Here is a 14941-nt window from a genome sequence, read left to right on the forward strand (position 1 = left end):
CAAGCTTGTGCAACATGTTCATGATCAAGTTGCTTAAAATTCATAATATCGTTTCTAAGAGAGATGATCTTAGCGGGAGGAAAATATTTAGAGATAAAAGCATCTTTGCACTTATTCCAAGAAGCAATACTATTTTTAGGCAAAGATGAAAACCAAGCTTTAGCACGATCTCTAAGCGAAAAGGGAAATAGCTTCAGTTTAACAATATCATTATCCACATATTTCTTCTTTTGCATATCACACAAATCAACGAAGCTATTTAGATGGGTAGCGGCATCTTCACTAGGAAGGCCGGCGAATTGATCTTGCATGACAAGATTCAACAGAGCAGCATTGATTTCACAAGATTCAGTATCAGTAAGAGGAGCAATAGGAGTGCTAAGAAAATCATTGTTGTTGGTATTGGTGAAGTCACACAATTTAGTATTATCTTGAGCCATCGTGACAAACAAGCAATCCAACACACGAGCAAACAAGAAGCGAGCGAAAAAGGCGAACGGAAAAGAGAGGGCGAATAAAACGGCAAGGGTGAAGTGGGGGGGGGGGAGAAAAATGAGAGGAAAATGGCAAATAATGTAATGCGGGAGATAAGGGTTTGTGATGGGTACTTGGTATGTTGACTTTTGCATAGACTCCCCGGCAACGGCGCCAGAAATCCTTCTTGCTACCTCTTGAGCACTGCGTTGGTTTTCCCTTGAAGAGGAAAGGGTGATGCAGCAAAGTAGCGTAAGTATTTCCCTCAGTTTTTGAGAACCAAGGTATCAATCCAGTAGGAGGCCACGCACGAGTCCCTCGCACCTACACAAACAAATAAATCCTCACAACCAACACAATAAAGGGGTTGTCAATCCCTTCACGGTCACTTACGAGAGTGAGATCTGATATATATGATAAGATAATATTTTTGGTATTTTTATGATAAAGATGCAAAGTCAAGAAAGTAAAATAAAAATGGCGCCTGAAATAGCTTGTTGTCGGGAGATTAAGATGATGGAAAATAGACCCGGGGGCCATAGGTTTCACTAGTGGCTTCTCTCAAGAGCATAAGTATTACGGTGGGTGAACAAATTACTGTTGAGCAATTGACAGAATTGAGCATAGTTATGAGAATATCTAGGTATGATCATGTATATAGGCATCACGTCCGAGACAAGTAGACCGACTCCTGCCTGCATCTACTACTATTACTCCACACATCGACCGCTATCCAGCATGCATCTAGAGTATTAAGTTCATAAGAACAGAGTAACGCTTTAAGCAAGATGACATGATGTAGAGGGATAAACTCATGCAATATGATATAAACCCCATCTTGTTATCCTCGATGGCAACAATACAATACGTGCCTTGCTGCCCCTACTGTCACTGGGAAAGGACACAGCAAGATTGAACCCAAAGCTAAGCACTTCTCCCATTGCAAGAAAGATCAATCTAGTAGGCCAAACCAAACTGATAATTCGAAGAGACTTGCAAAGATAACCAATCATACATAAAAGAATTCAGAGAAGAATCAAATATTGTTCATAGATAAACTTGATCATAAACCCACAATTCATTGGTCTCAACAAACACACCGCAAAAGAAGATTACATCGAATGGATCTCCATGAGAGAGGGGGAGAACATTGTATTGAGATCCAAAAAGAGAGAAGAAGCAATCTAGCTAATAACTATGGTCCCGAAGGTCTAAAGTAAACTACTCACACATCATCGGAGAGGCTATGGTGTTGATGTAGAAGCCCTCCGTGATCGATGCCCCCTCCGGCGGAGCTCCGGAACAGGCCCCAAGATGGGATCTCACGGGTACAGAAGGTTGCGGGGTGAAATTAGGTTTTTGGCTCCGTATCTGGTAGTTTGGGGCTACGTAGGTATATATAGGAGGAAGAAGTACGTCGGTGGAGCAACGTGGGGCCCATGAGGGTGGAGGGCGCGCCCTGGGGGGGTAGGCGCGCCCCCTACCTCGTGCCTTCCTGATTGCGTTCTTGACATAGGGTCCAAGTCCTCTGGATCACGTACGTTCCGAAAATCACGTTCCCGAAGGTTTCATTCCGTTTGGACTCTGTTTGATATTCTTTTTCTGCGAAACTCTCAAATAGGCAAAAAACAACAATTCTGGGTTGGGCCTCCGGTTAATAGGTTAGTCCCAAAAATAATATAAAAGTGTATAACAAAGCCCAATAATGTCCAAAACAGAATATAATATAGCATGGAACAATAAAAAATTATAGATACGTTGGAGACGTATCAACCACGGCATGTTGATGCCGCTCCATGATAGCATGCCAAGTTTCATGAATTTCAGACGAGTTTTGGATTTACTAGAATTTAAAAACCAGGCATCTCAATGTTTTGCTGGCAATCAACGGTGCCACGGTATTTGAAATTCATTCCCATTTCTTGCATGGGACCTAAGCATGCACCCAAGGACACATATTTGATTTTTCAACCAATTTATATGCACAGGAGCATGTGCATGGAGTTCAAATTTGAATTATGCACATAAAATGCATTGAAAACTCAGTTAATGCATAAAATGTCCAAACGAACCCCAAAAAATCATAAAAAGTCACACAACACTCCTGTTGTTCTATGTTGACACGATAAAAAAAATTGAAAGAAATAAGAGGCAATGGATATCGTTTCATCCACAAAGGTGGGACGTTCCCTACCAAAAACCATCATGCTCGTTGTGAGAAGCTCCGGTTTGTGAGAAGCATATACCCAAACCTGCCCCAAATGGGACAAAAATTGTACCAGGGCATGTTGATGCCGCTCCATGATAGCATGCCAAGTTTCATGAATTTCAGACGAGTTTTGGATTTACTAGAATTTAAAAACTAGGCATCTCAATGTTTTGCTGACAATCAATGGTGCCCCGGTGTTTGAAACTCATTCCCATTTCTTGCATGGGACCTAAGCATGCACCCAAGGACAGAGATTTCATTTTTCAACAAATTTATATGCACTAGAGCATGTGCATGTAGTTCAAATTTTTGTTGTTCACCTGAAATGACTAGAAAACCAATTTAATGTATAAAATGTTCAAACGAACCCTGAATAATTCCAATTCTTTTACGACACACATATAGCTGCATGTTCACTCCAGATAAAAGGTCTAGCAATTCAAACACCGTCCGTTGCCGTTGTGGCCCCATTATGTAATTCAAATCAAGATGAAAAATCAAGTAGATTGCACACAGTTTATTATCAGCAACCGTGTGAGATGTAGTACAAAATATCTTGGAGCACCGTCGGTGTATAGTACGCCTATGGCTTACGCAAGAAGGTGCGTCGGCTACAGTCCACAGCCGGCGTCTCAAAACACTAGCTCGCTCCCCAAATATCATTTCACTATTCAATTGTCGTCGGTGAAAGATGGGCACGTGGACCCGCGTCGTGAGGGCAACTTCGGTGGCCCACTCCGGCGAGAGCGCGGCCGTAGCCCCCATGCGCGTGCTAACAAGGTGCATGAGCACGGCCGCAATTTGCGACCGGGCGGCAAAGGCAGCCCAAACGGCCGCTGTTGCTTCTCAGGTGGCGGCAGCAACATCTGCCTCGGGGATAGCAACTGGCGAGAGCGGCACAGCAGCTGTCCGTTCCGCAGCGGCGGCCTTAGCCCTGATAGAGGCCGCCCACGACGATGTCGAGGCCGCCCACGCCCAGCTTCTGGCGGTCACCGCACAAATCGAACGAAGCTTCTCCGACAACGGTCGGCAACCCACGGCCGAAGAGCTGGCAATCGCCAAGAGCGTTCGAGCAGCCGTCCGTTCCTCCGCCGCATACCTTGCGACGACGGAGCCCGTCCAAGCCTAGATCGCGTCCGCCCACGCCCAGCTCGTGGCGGCCTTTTCCAAAGAGATGGCGGACGCGGATGGCGAGATGCTTGCCGAGTATGGTGCGATGGATGCCATGGAGCCCCTTCCCCAGGAGACCGTCGGGCGCGAGCTGGACATGGAGGCGGCGGCGGAGATCGACGAGCACCAGCCGTAGTAGTACTCTATCTTTTGTTGAATTAAGAGCGCCAGTCTTTAATTTGTTAGAGTAATGTTTAGGTCATCTAGCTCTGTTTAATTGCTCAACTTGCTCGATTAAGAAGTGTGGGTGTGCTGTAGTCTCCTTTGTGTACCCAAATTATGCAATGACGTGGATGACCACTGTAACCATGGAAATTCGAACCAAAACTTTTGACATTCAAACTCGTCACACACGGGTTAAGCTATCTGAATCGTTTGTGATGTCCACATATCGTACACAGTTCTGAATAAGGGACCGTGTCTGATGACACTTTGCGCGCCAGTTTTTTGGCTGAAGCGATTCCAAATTTTTGGCTTCCGCGGAAATATCTACCTCCCCGCCCCTCCCCCTTACCGAAAGCCACATTTCCCCTCTTTTCGCCTTCCTTTCCAAGTTGAAACCTTCACTCCTTGCTTGTAGCGCCGCCGCCTCCTCGCCGGCGACCCTCCTTCACGCTACTCGGCCTCCTCTATCCAGGCAGATAATCCACACCCGGCCCCCATCCTCCTCCTTCCACATCCCACAAGCCCCTACCGCCGGTGCGAGCGCGACACCTTCCACCCAAATCACCGACCCCTCCACCAAATAAGCGCCGGCCTAAGCCATGGTGCACGCAGTATAGCCAGGACCTCAAGGAGCATTTGGCAGCGGAGAAGCAAATCACAACCGCACGCGCGGATGAGGTCGCGATGGCTGCCATTCGTGCCGACCCCCAGATCTTGGAGGAACACCTTGCCAATTGCTAGCTACGCTGGTTAAGCATGCTCGGTTTACCCGTTGCGTGTGCTGCTCCTGCCTTTCCTTCACAAAATCTAGTGAATTGTGCTATCTAATTTCACCATGCAATCTATTGCTCTAGTGTATATGTTCTATGTGTCATGCAGTGTGGTGCTCACTTATTAACAGTTTTGTTAATTAGTTGTTGTCTTCAGTTAACTAATTGGTTCAATTCTGCAAATGTGATGTTCAATTCTTCAGGTTGCAATTTTGTATTGTCTTCCATGTGAGAAATAAATCGAATTTATCTTTACAAAATTGTGGGTGCATTCTGTTATTGTATACTATGTGAGGTATAAATTGAATTTGGCTGTAGTAAATACATGAGAAACAAATACAATTGCTACAATTGGCTGTAGTTAACTGTTTGGTTAACTCTCTGATCTTCTATTAGGCGTATGTTATATTGTGCAATGTGGTGCTTAGTTAATGTTTGGTTCATTGTCGGTGTACAAAAGTAGGGGCTCTCACTACAAAAAAAAAGACACATCTGTGACATTTTGGGCCGAACTAAATTTTTTTCTGTCATACTTATGACACTTCTATGACGACAATTGTGACAAAACCCGGTATCATCATAGATGTGGTGGGGTCCTACTTCTATGACAAAAAATCATGACAGAAAATGGGCTTTTCGTCCTGGGCGGGCCGGAGACGCAGCTGCATGACATTCTTTGGGCTGTCCATGACGTAAAAAACCATGGTAGAAGGGAGGGCGAGGAAAATATCAGGGTGTTCCCAGTTACGGTGGGTGGTCGGGGCCGAGCGATGCGCGTTTCTCTCGTACACGCACGCGCGTGGGTGTGAGGCGTTGGGCTCTAACTGAACCCGAGCGATTGCACTGCAGGCTATGCATTACTGAACCCGAGCGATCGATCGATGGCTGTTAACTGAACCCGATTGAGCGATTCCTTCGCTAATGCTACTAATTGAAGCCGATCGATGCTGCCTCTGGATGAACAGTGAGCGTTGCTGGGGGGTTTGGATGAACAGTTCCCGGTGGGGGTGGATGAACAGGACCCCGTGGTGTTGCCTCTGGATGAACAGGACCACGATCGATCGAGCCGGTAGGGGCTGGATGAACAGGCCCCGTGGAGGGCTGGATGAACAGGACCACCCCGTGGAGGGCTGGATGAATAGTAGAAGGTAGAGGGCTGGATGAACAGTAGCTCGTGGAGGGGTGGTTGAACAGGAGCCCGTGGAGAGGGCTGGTTGAACAGTAGCCGGTGGAGTAGCGCGCGGTGGAGGCTGGACGAACAGGAGCCCGTGGATGAATAGTCGCAGGTGGAGGCTGGAGTAGGTCGACGGTGGATGAACAGTAGCCCGTGGAGGCTGGAGGGGGTCGACGGTGGAGATGAACAGTATCCCGTGGAGTCCCGTTTTGCGGTACGCCACACCCCTCCCGATGAACAGGACCCCCGTTTCGACCGTAGCACTCCAACACAAGTCCGTTTCCTCCGTTTTGCGGTACGCCACACCCCTCCCGATCAACAGGACCCCCATTTCGACCGTAGGAAATCCGTTTCCTCCGTTTTGCGGTACGCCAGACCCCTCCCGATGAACATGATCCCGTTTTGAACGTGGCCGGTCGAACACAAGGCCGTTTCCTCTGTTCTGCGGTACGCCAGGCCTCGTTTCCATCGGCTGTTCCGTTCAAGCCGGTTGGCTCCCACGCGTTCCGTTGCCTCCCGATGAACACTACGCATTCCGTTGCCTCCCCATGAACACGACGACGACGCAGTTTCTCCGTTCCGACCCAGCCATGTACACGAGCCCTGGCCGTACGTATGCGCGAGTAGGCGTTCGAGACCCCGCCCGTATGTACGTACGTGGCCGTATTTACTTTCTCGCACCCTGCCCGTTGTACGTACGTGTACATGCTACATGCGCGCCTCTACTACGACACGTGCGCGCCTCTACATCGACCAGTATGTACGTACACGTTCGCGACCAGAATGACAACGCTACGTACGCTTCGACCAGGTGGGTCCCGACTGTCAGGCACTTCCTTGGGTGCGAAGATGTAGCTGGTAGGTCCCAGCAGTCAGGGGGAAACGTTTTTTTGCGAAATACGGTGGCCCGTCCGGTGGGTCCCCGCTGTCAGGTGCAGGAATAATTATTTTCCGCGTAATAAGGAGGCACTTCCTTGCGGCTGCGGTGGACCCAGCTGTCAGCCTCTCCACGTACAGTACTCTTCCGATGGAAGTCGGTCGTTGACCACATTGACCACGCCGCGCCGAGAGCACCAAGGCGGTGGACGACGGTGAGGCCTAGGAAGGGGACGGCGCGGAGCCAGGGAAGACGCGACAGTGGATGCCCACGCGGAGAGGAGTACGATGGTTCACTGGTTCGACTGCGGTGTGAGGCTGCCGTCGCCGCAGAATAACAGGGGGTGTGGGTGAGTAGATGGATGGCCTGGCCAGCGGTGGGAGTAGTAGGGGGCGGTGAGGCCTCCGCGGCATCACAGCCGGCCACGGGAGGCAGGAGCATGCGGCCCGACCGGCACTGCTTTGGGCGGCTGGGGCAAGAAGACCAGATGTTGAAGAAGCACTACGGTCGTTGGATAGACATCGTACGGTCACTGGAGCTAGAATCGTTCGTATTGACTAAGTTGACAAAGCACTCCATCCCCGTCAACTTAGTAGGCCCACAAGTCAGCCTCCCACCAAGGTGGGTCCCAACTAGCAGGGGGAGTATTCATTTTTTTGTGCGTAATAAGGAGGCACTTCCGGTGGGTCCGAGCTGACAGTGGGTGGAACGTTTTTTTCGCGAAATACGGTGGCCCGTCTGGTGGGTCCCAGCAGTCTGGGGGGAAACATTGTTTTCGCCAAATACGATGGCCCGTCTGGTGGGTCCCTGCTGTCAGGTGGAGGAATAATTATTTTCCGCGTAATAAGGAGGCACTACCTTGCGGCTGCCGTGGACCCAGCTGTCAGCCTCTTCACGACAGTACTCTTCCGATGGAAGTCGTTCCTTGACCACGTTGACCACGCCGTGCCGAGAGCACCAGGGCGGTGGACGACGGCGAGGCCTAGGAAGGGGACGACGCAGAGCCGGGGAAGACGCGGTAGTGGATTCCCACGCGGAGAGGAGTACGAGGGTTCACTGGTTCGGCTGCGGTGTGAGGCTGCCATCGCCGCAGAATAACAGGGGGTGTGGGTGAGTAGAGGGATGCCCTGGCCAGCGGTTGGAGTAGTAGGGGCAGTGAGGCCTGCACGGGAGGCGGGAGCAGGCGGTCCCGCCGGCGCTGGATTTGGCGGCTGGAGCAAGAAGATCAGAGATTGAAGAAATACGAAGGCCGTTGGATTGACATCCAACGGTTACGTCTGCTAGAATCGTTTGTTGACGTATATAATAACTAAAAAAATCTTGCATACGCGTCAACTTAATAGGCCCATAAGTCAGACCATTCTCTTTTTTTTTAATAATTTATATATAGCTCATTGCGACTTCTTATGCAATTTATTGCAGTCCGTTTTCTTTGGTTGGCTAGGGCCAATTTTGCATATTTCTATGGGTTCCAAACTATTTTTAATACCGAAATGTTGATCCAGATTTAAATTACTTTGAAGATATATTTAAATTAGTTAATGCCCAGTGAAATAGGAATCTGAAAATGTGAAAAAATTCAGAAATTATAAAGTAATTGCCAATTTGTCATCTGTTTTTATATTTACAACCCATTTCATATTACTTTCAAGATTTGCAGGCGTCTTGAAAGAGTTGCATCCCATCAGGGCGTAGAAAAATAAATAGGCCTGGATTGGGTATTCTTCAGAAAAAATAAACTGGGCTCATTTTCACAAAGAAAAAATAGCTGGGCTGGTCACATGGTGAACATAAAATATAAGCCTGGGCTAGACGGGCCACTGCCCAGTTCAAACCCTGCTTCGTCTCAACAATAACAAAAAAAATACTGCTCGAGCAGCTACGTACCAGGTGTCAGCCGATCTTGTGCTGTTCTCTTGTCTATTGACTATATACGCTCACAATGTCGTGGGTCCCAGATGTCAGGAAAACACTAGGAGGAAGCATTTTATTTTTCCATACGCTGACATGGTGGGCCTGTACTGTCATCCTCTCCACGTACTTCTGCCGATTCCTGTTGTTTGTTGACCATGTTGACAACGCGAGAGGGCGGCGCCGCGGCGAGCGCACCAAAGCGCGTGGAGGACGACGGCGAGGCCTCGGACGTCGGCGTTAACGATTTAGGAGACGGTGGGGCGGCGATGCGTGCGCTGAGGCGCAGCCAGCCGTGGGAGGCGGAAGCAGGCGGCCCCGCCAGCGCTGGTTTGGTTTTGGCGGCTGGAGGAAGACAGGACTGAAGAAACACGACAGACTGTAAAAGCAGCAGGAGTACTTAACAACCTTAACTGAAACCAGCAGGGGCACTTAACAACCATAGCTGAAAGCAGTATGAGTACTTATACAGGTTCAACCGTACAAAGCACGCCTCGAACAGTGCTACTTTGCCTACAGTTAACCAAGGGTGAGGCCGCCAAGCCCCAGGCGCCACCCCGCACATCCACAACCTTCTGAAAGCCGCTTCATCTCGCAATGTGGTCAATAAACAGGATGTTCGCTTTAGAGCCATGGAAAAGCAGGAACATAATCTTCTGTCCTATTCTCCAAGATGGACGGGCCTTCATTATTTGAGACCACCCATGAATAAGTATCTTTTCACCTCCAAGGGGAATGGAGTAGGTCGACATAAACATCATGTTGTGACCAAGCGCAAGTCTGAACCGACCATGGTCAGGCATCTGTATAGGAACAATAGAACTGGGCAATTTCTGTTTCAAGAAGATCACAGCTATAAAACTGTGTATAAGCAATAGTTTATGAACAACATATATAACAGAAAACCGCTCGTACCTTAAGTTTCTCGACACAGTTGGACCTGTTCAACGAGTGCAGCAGTGGCACACATATCCCACGTGGCCTTCCACCATTGAAACGCCCCACAAGGACCTCAAGACGATCAATAAAGTGTAGGAACTTGTGGATGTCGTCCCAGTCAACTTCAGTGCCATCAGTAACAGCCGAGTTGTTACAGAATAACAAACGAGCAGCCTGCTTAACTCTGAAAAAACCTACACATGCCACCAATTATAAGAAAATATTAGTTAGAAGTAGCATCTTCATGAGAGATTCGTTGCTACTTCTAAAGTTAAATTGTGATTAGTTAGACAGAATAGGTGGATTAAGAAGTAATCGAGGCAACAAGCAAGAACCAGATACAAAACTAACATGGATGAACAATTGGAATGACGTCGGGGTGGAAGATCGCAGTGAAGATGAGACCAGGTTCTGCTATTTCCATCAACATTCGTGCGCCAACTTTCAGTCCGTAACACTTGAGAAAGTTTATCCAAGTTCGACCATAAAAAAAGCAGCGATCTTCTTGGTTCATGAACCCAACTCGGAACTTATATCCATGGCTTGTCTTCACTGTGACCATTAAACTGGTGTATTCAGTTATGGCAAGGCCGAGCATCTTGAGTACATGTGTTCTGGCAGAGCAAATAATGCACTGCAGGAAAAATAATATGAGAACACAATGTATTCCCTATCCAAATCTAGAAATAACTTCCTCCTTCACGTCAGTGTTGACCATCGTACTGGTAGTACCTTTTATCCAAATATAGTAATCAAATTTCCAAATTAGTCGACAACATGTTCAAAAAAACCCCACCCTCCCAGATAGAAAAGAGGATTCTAGGAACATACTGTGCGCGTTTTAAAATCCTGTGTTAGGATGAGAAGGAACAAGTGTGGCGTCTCGCCGAGGGCGCAGAAACCTGTAGGGTCCTCGCACTTTGGGCACTGCAAATGAAACACACTAGATTCAGTAGGAAGAAAAATGCATCAACGGCGGCGGCGGCCATCCTAGGATTACCCGCGACCAAGGGACTTGGATTTATCGGGGACGGATGAAGAATTCGTACCTGGTTCTCCATGAGAAAACCCTATGCAATCGGCGAGAGGGGGTTTTCTCTGAACAAGCAGACGAGGGAGAAGGGGATTTCTACCGTGCAGTTGTGCACTCTAATTTCTGCATATGGCACGTGGACCCCGTTGCCGGATGCCCCACATATCAGCGAAAGGAAGTAGAAAGACAGGAGTAACTAGTTACACAAAAATATATTTTTGACAGAGAGATACTCCCTCTGTAAAGAAATATACAAATCTTTTATATCACAACTAAGAAAAATCAAGGGGAATATATATAACATATATAATTATAAAAAACAGAGTTGTTTTTGACACAGTATAGACGAGTTGGTGATGATGGTGTGCCTGCCATCCTGCAATATAGGCCGTCCGATTTGTATCTGACGGATAGGAAGGAAACTATGGCAATTTTGCAAAAAGGTACCCACACACCTCTCCACATTTGCAAATAAGGCCTTCCCTCATTCATCCTTTTCTCTCACAAGATAAAATACTCATACAAATGCGTCTTGATGTTACATGCAACGCACAGGCATTATGGGGGTTCAGCTGAGAATATAATACTCAGACAGGCTCACGATTCTGGACTTTGGGCCGCAGGCCCACCCTGCATGTTTGGGGGCCCATGTGTTCTACCTCAGCGCTTTTCATATTGCAAGCGATCGGTACGGCGCTGCTTTTAGATGCTGTCGCAAGGCGAATACACAAAATTGAATAAAGCACGACAGCTGTTGGAATGAAATCGAACGACAGTTCCTAACCAGCAACGAGAGTTGCAATTCTATCAACGATATACCATGTGATAAATAATACTGTCGTATTACTTATACACGCAGGACACTTGTTTCACCATGCCAGATTATTAATTCAAAATCTCTCGTAGGATAGATCAGTTCGGCAGTTGCGCGCTGCTACTGAAGAATTTCAAAGTTGATTTGGACCAGCTCTCCTTGCCGAGAAAGTTCAATTTTGAGATCATCCCCTACCGCAAGATATGATTTAGATTTGAACCTTGACCATCCTTTAGCAACAATCATCATGCGGCCATCCTTTCTACTTATGGTATATTGAGCAGGTTCATTCACACCAAGGCTGCGCATGGTAAGAGAAACTTGGCCGCTGTCGCCCGGATTGTTGAACAACTCCCTTGTTGCTCTAGGAATTCTCTGTTTGCAAACAAGAAGACATACCCAAACAGTTAGATCAACACAGTGAATCATGCGAAACAACATGGAAAGAAAAAAGAACGAAACACTTGGGCGGCCAATGCTTACCAAAAAGGTGGACATGTCGGTTTTTGTAAGGACTTTGGTATATGAAGTGCGAACTGCAGCCCAGTCTGTTGCCGCTGCAACTGCTCGTTCGGTTGCCGCTGCACGGGCCGAAGCAGATGCAAGTGCAAGTGTTGGTGCAGGTGCCGAAGTCGCTGCTGCTGCCGGAGATGGTGCTCCTTGTAGAGCTGGTGCCGGTGTCGGAGCAGGTGCCGGTGTCGATGCCCGATCCTTCGGTAGATCAGCCTGATCCGCTGACGCAGTCGGTGCCCAATCCTCAGCTGGATCAGACTGAGCTGCTGCCGTTATCAGTGCTAGAGCAACTGCCGGTGCTCGATCCGTTGCTGAAGGCGGTACCGATGTTCGAGACAGCGGCAATCGTGTCTAGTCTGCTATGATCAGCTTTCTAACTTGACTAGGCTTCGTGACCGTGATCCAGTTTTTTTCTTCATTTCTTTTAAACGCGAGAAGGACTAATTGTGGCATTTTTGTTAAACCAAACTGCAGTTCATCATAGGGATTCAGCTTGTACTCAGACAACAGACTGATCCAATTTTTTCTAGTAATATAAGTGATGGACAGTGCCTTCGTTACTGACACGACATAAGAAGTGAAACCTGCAAAAATAGCCATCGTAGAGCACACCAAACGGTTTATTCTGTGATGAATGTCACATGGCAAAACCTGCATCGTAAAATTGCAGGAAAAGAAAGAAAACATGACATTAAATCAATAAGATTTAGACAGTAAATCAATAAGATTTACTTGATGTGACACGAGTGAATCCTTACCCAGAAAATCACAATGTTGAAGTACTAAACAGAAGATTGATCGTCCAACTATGGGTGGCATGCAGGGGCCCCGCCTACTCCCACAAGCAGGACAGTCCAAAGGTCGTGACAAATCGTATGGACCGAACATCCATGGGACTGGAAATCCTGGTGGGTGCGATAAACCCTGCAATGCATACAGATATTGGAGTGTAACCATAATCGATAAACCATCCTCACAAAAAAGATGATCTGGATACTTCAAATTATACAGACTGAATTGAGTGGACAGACATTAACATAGACCGTTCTCAGGACTGACCACACACCAAAAGCGGCAGTACTAATAAACAGTACAGCGTTCACAAACACAAGTCAAGTACTGAACAATAGTACTTACTACAGACAAGCAAAGTTGCACTAATTAAACTCTGCAGACTATTTCTTGCCACGACCTACGGGATGAACCCCGCATAACTGACTAGGCCATGGACTTCGTGAGAGATGTCTACATGCACCATCACCATCTCGTCAACCTTGGAGAACCTAACAGAGTGGTCTTTCCACTCATAAACATGATCATGAAGACAGGCCGCATCAGATTTGTTGGGAAGCTTTACAAGAACCACACCCTTCGTAATCGAAGGCACAGCCAGGAAATTGTTGTGGTCAAGTACAGCCTCGAGAACACGCCTGACAACAATGCTACAGGAAAACACTAGTTCAGGACATGTGGCGACAAGGACACAACAGCTCGATAGTTTAGCAGTAGAACTCATCCTCAGGTCTTACAGTTCACACGACATGACTTTGAGAACTTCATCTCCACCACGGACCTGGTTCTAATTCAAACAAAAACCATATTTTATTACTACCTCCGTTCAGAAATATAAGATGATTTTCGATATTATACTCCATATATGACTACATATACGCACAGAAATGAGTGAACAAAGACACTAGAACATGTCTTCAAAGGCATGAGAGCAGAGGGGTTACTTGCAATATCCATAACACAAGTTACTGAGGCAAATATACCCTCTTCAAAGGTAGCATTGATGTTCATAAAGTACTCCCTCCGTCCCAAAATTCTTGTCTTAGATTTGTCTAGATACTGATGTATCAAGTCACATTTTAGTATTAGATACATCCGTATCTAGACAAATCTAAGACAAGAAATTTGGGACAGAGGGAGTAGTTGAAAGTAATCTATAAAAAATCAGTGTCAACCTATCGCATGTTTTGGTCAAAAGAGGAATTTAGAACCGTCATTTGGCACACAAAAATCACATGCAAGATCACCCAGAAAGTTGCACTACTAGTACTAGTACTGCGTGTTAGATGAAGAAACACGATCAATATCGAGAAAAAGATCGTCAAGAAGAGATATTACCTGGACTTGCTTAATGAGGGATCCCGAAGAGGGGGGCTTGGACATGGCGATGGCTTTGAGCTTGTCTGCGGTAGTCTCGGCGGGGTGCTTGCGCTTCTTCGTACCATGATCCTCGACGGTTTTGGCCAGAGCCATAGACATCACTTCGGCCGGTGCTCCAGCGTCCATCAAGAAACTGTCAAATAGAATAAAAGAAAAGAAACCATAATCACAAACCCAAAAGAAGAAAAGAGAGGGAGTTATAGGATCAGTCTCGAGGTTGCAAGACCGGGCCTTGGCCAGAATCAACACCATTGATGTGCTCACCTTTCCTTCTTTGGGAGAGAAGAACAATGGCAGAAGCAGGTCGGGGTTTTCTTGAAGAAATGAGGAACAAGATGAGGGAGAAGCGAGTTGAGTAGAGAGGAAGCTGAGAGAGAAGAGTGAAATGATGGTTGCTTCGTCCGTCCAACTTACTGCTGGAAAGGAGGGGGTTTTGTGATTTGACGGCTCATTGGGCATTACTGCGGCGCTTTCGATTGGGGTAGTCTACGGTCACTCTACTACGGAGTAATTTAGTGCATGGCTGGTGGACCCCGATGCTGGCTGTCCCACACGTCGGCGAAAGTGAGTAATTTAGTGCATGGCTGGAGGAGGATCCGCACGGTAGAGCGTGTCCACTGTTTTTCTGAAGAAAAAAATGATTACAGCAAGCGTTTCCACTCTTACTACGGAGGAGTGCGAAACACGGCAGCCACTTGAACATACACAGTGCTCCTACTA

Source organism: Aegilops tauschii, chromosome 1 (genome assembly GCF_002575655.3).
Source record: "Aegilops tauschii subsp. strangulata cultivar AL8/78 chromosome 1, Aet v6.0, whole genome shotgun sequence".
In the NCBI taxonomy this organism is placed as follows: Eukaryota; Viridiplantae; Streptophyta; class Magnoliopsida; order Poales; family Poaceae; genus Aegilops; species Aegilops tauschii.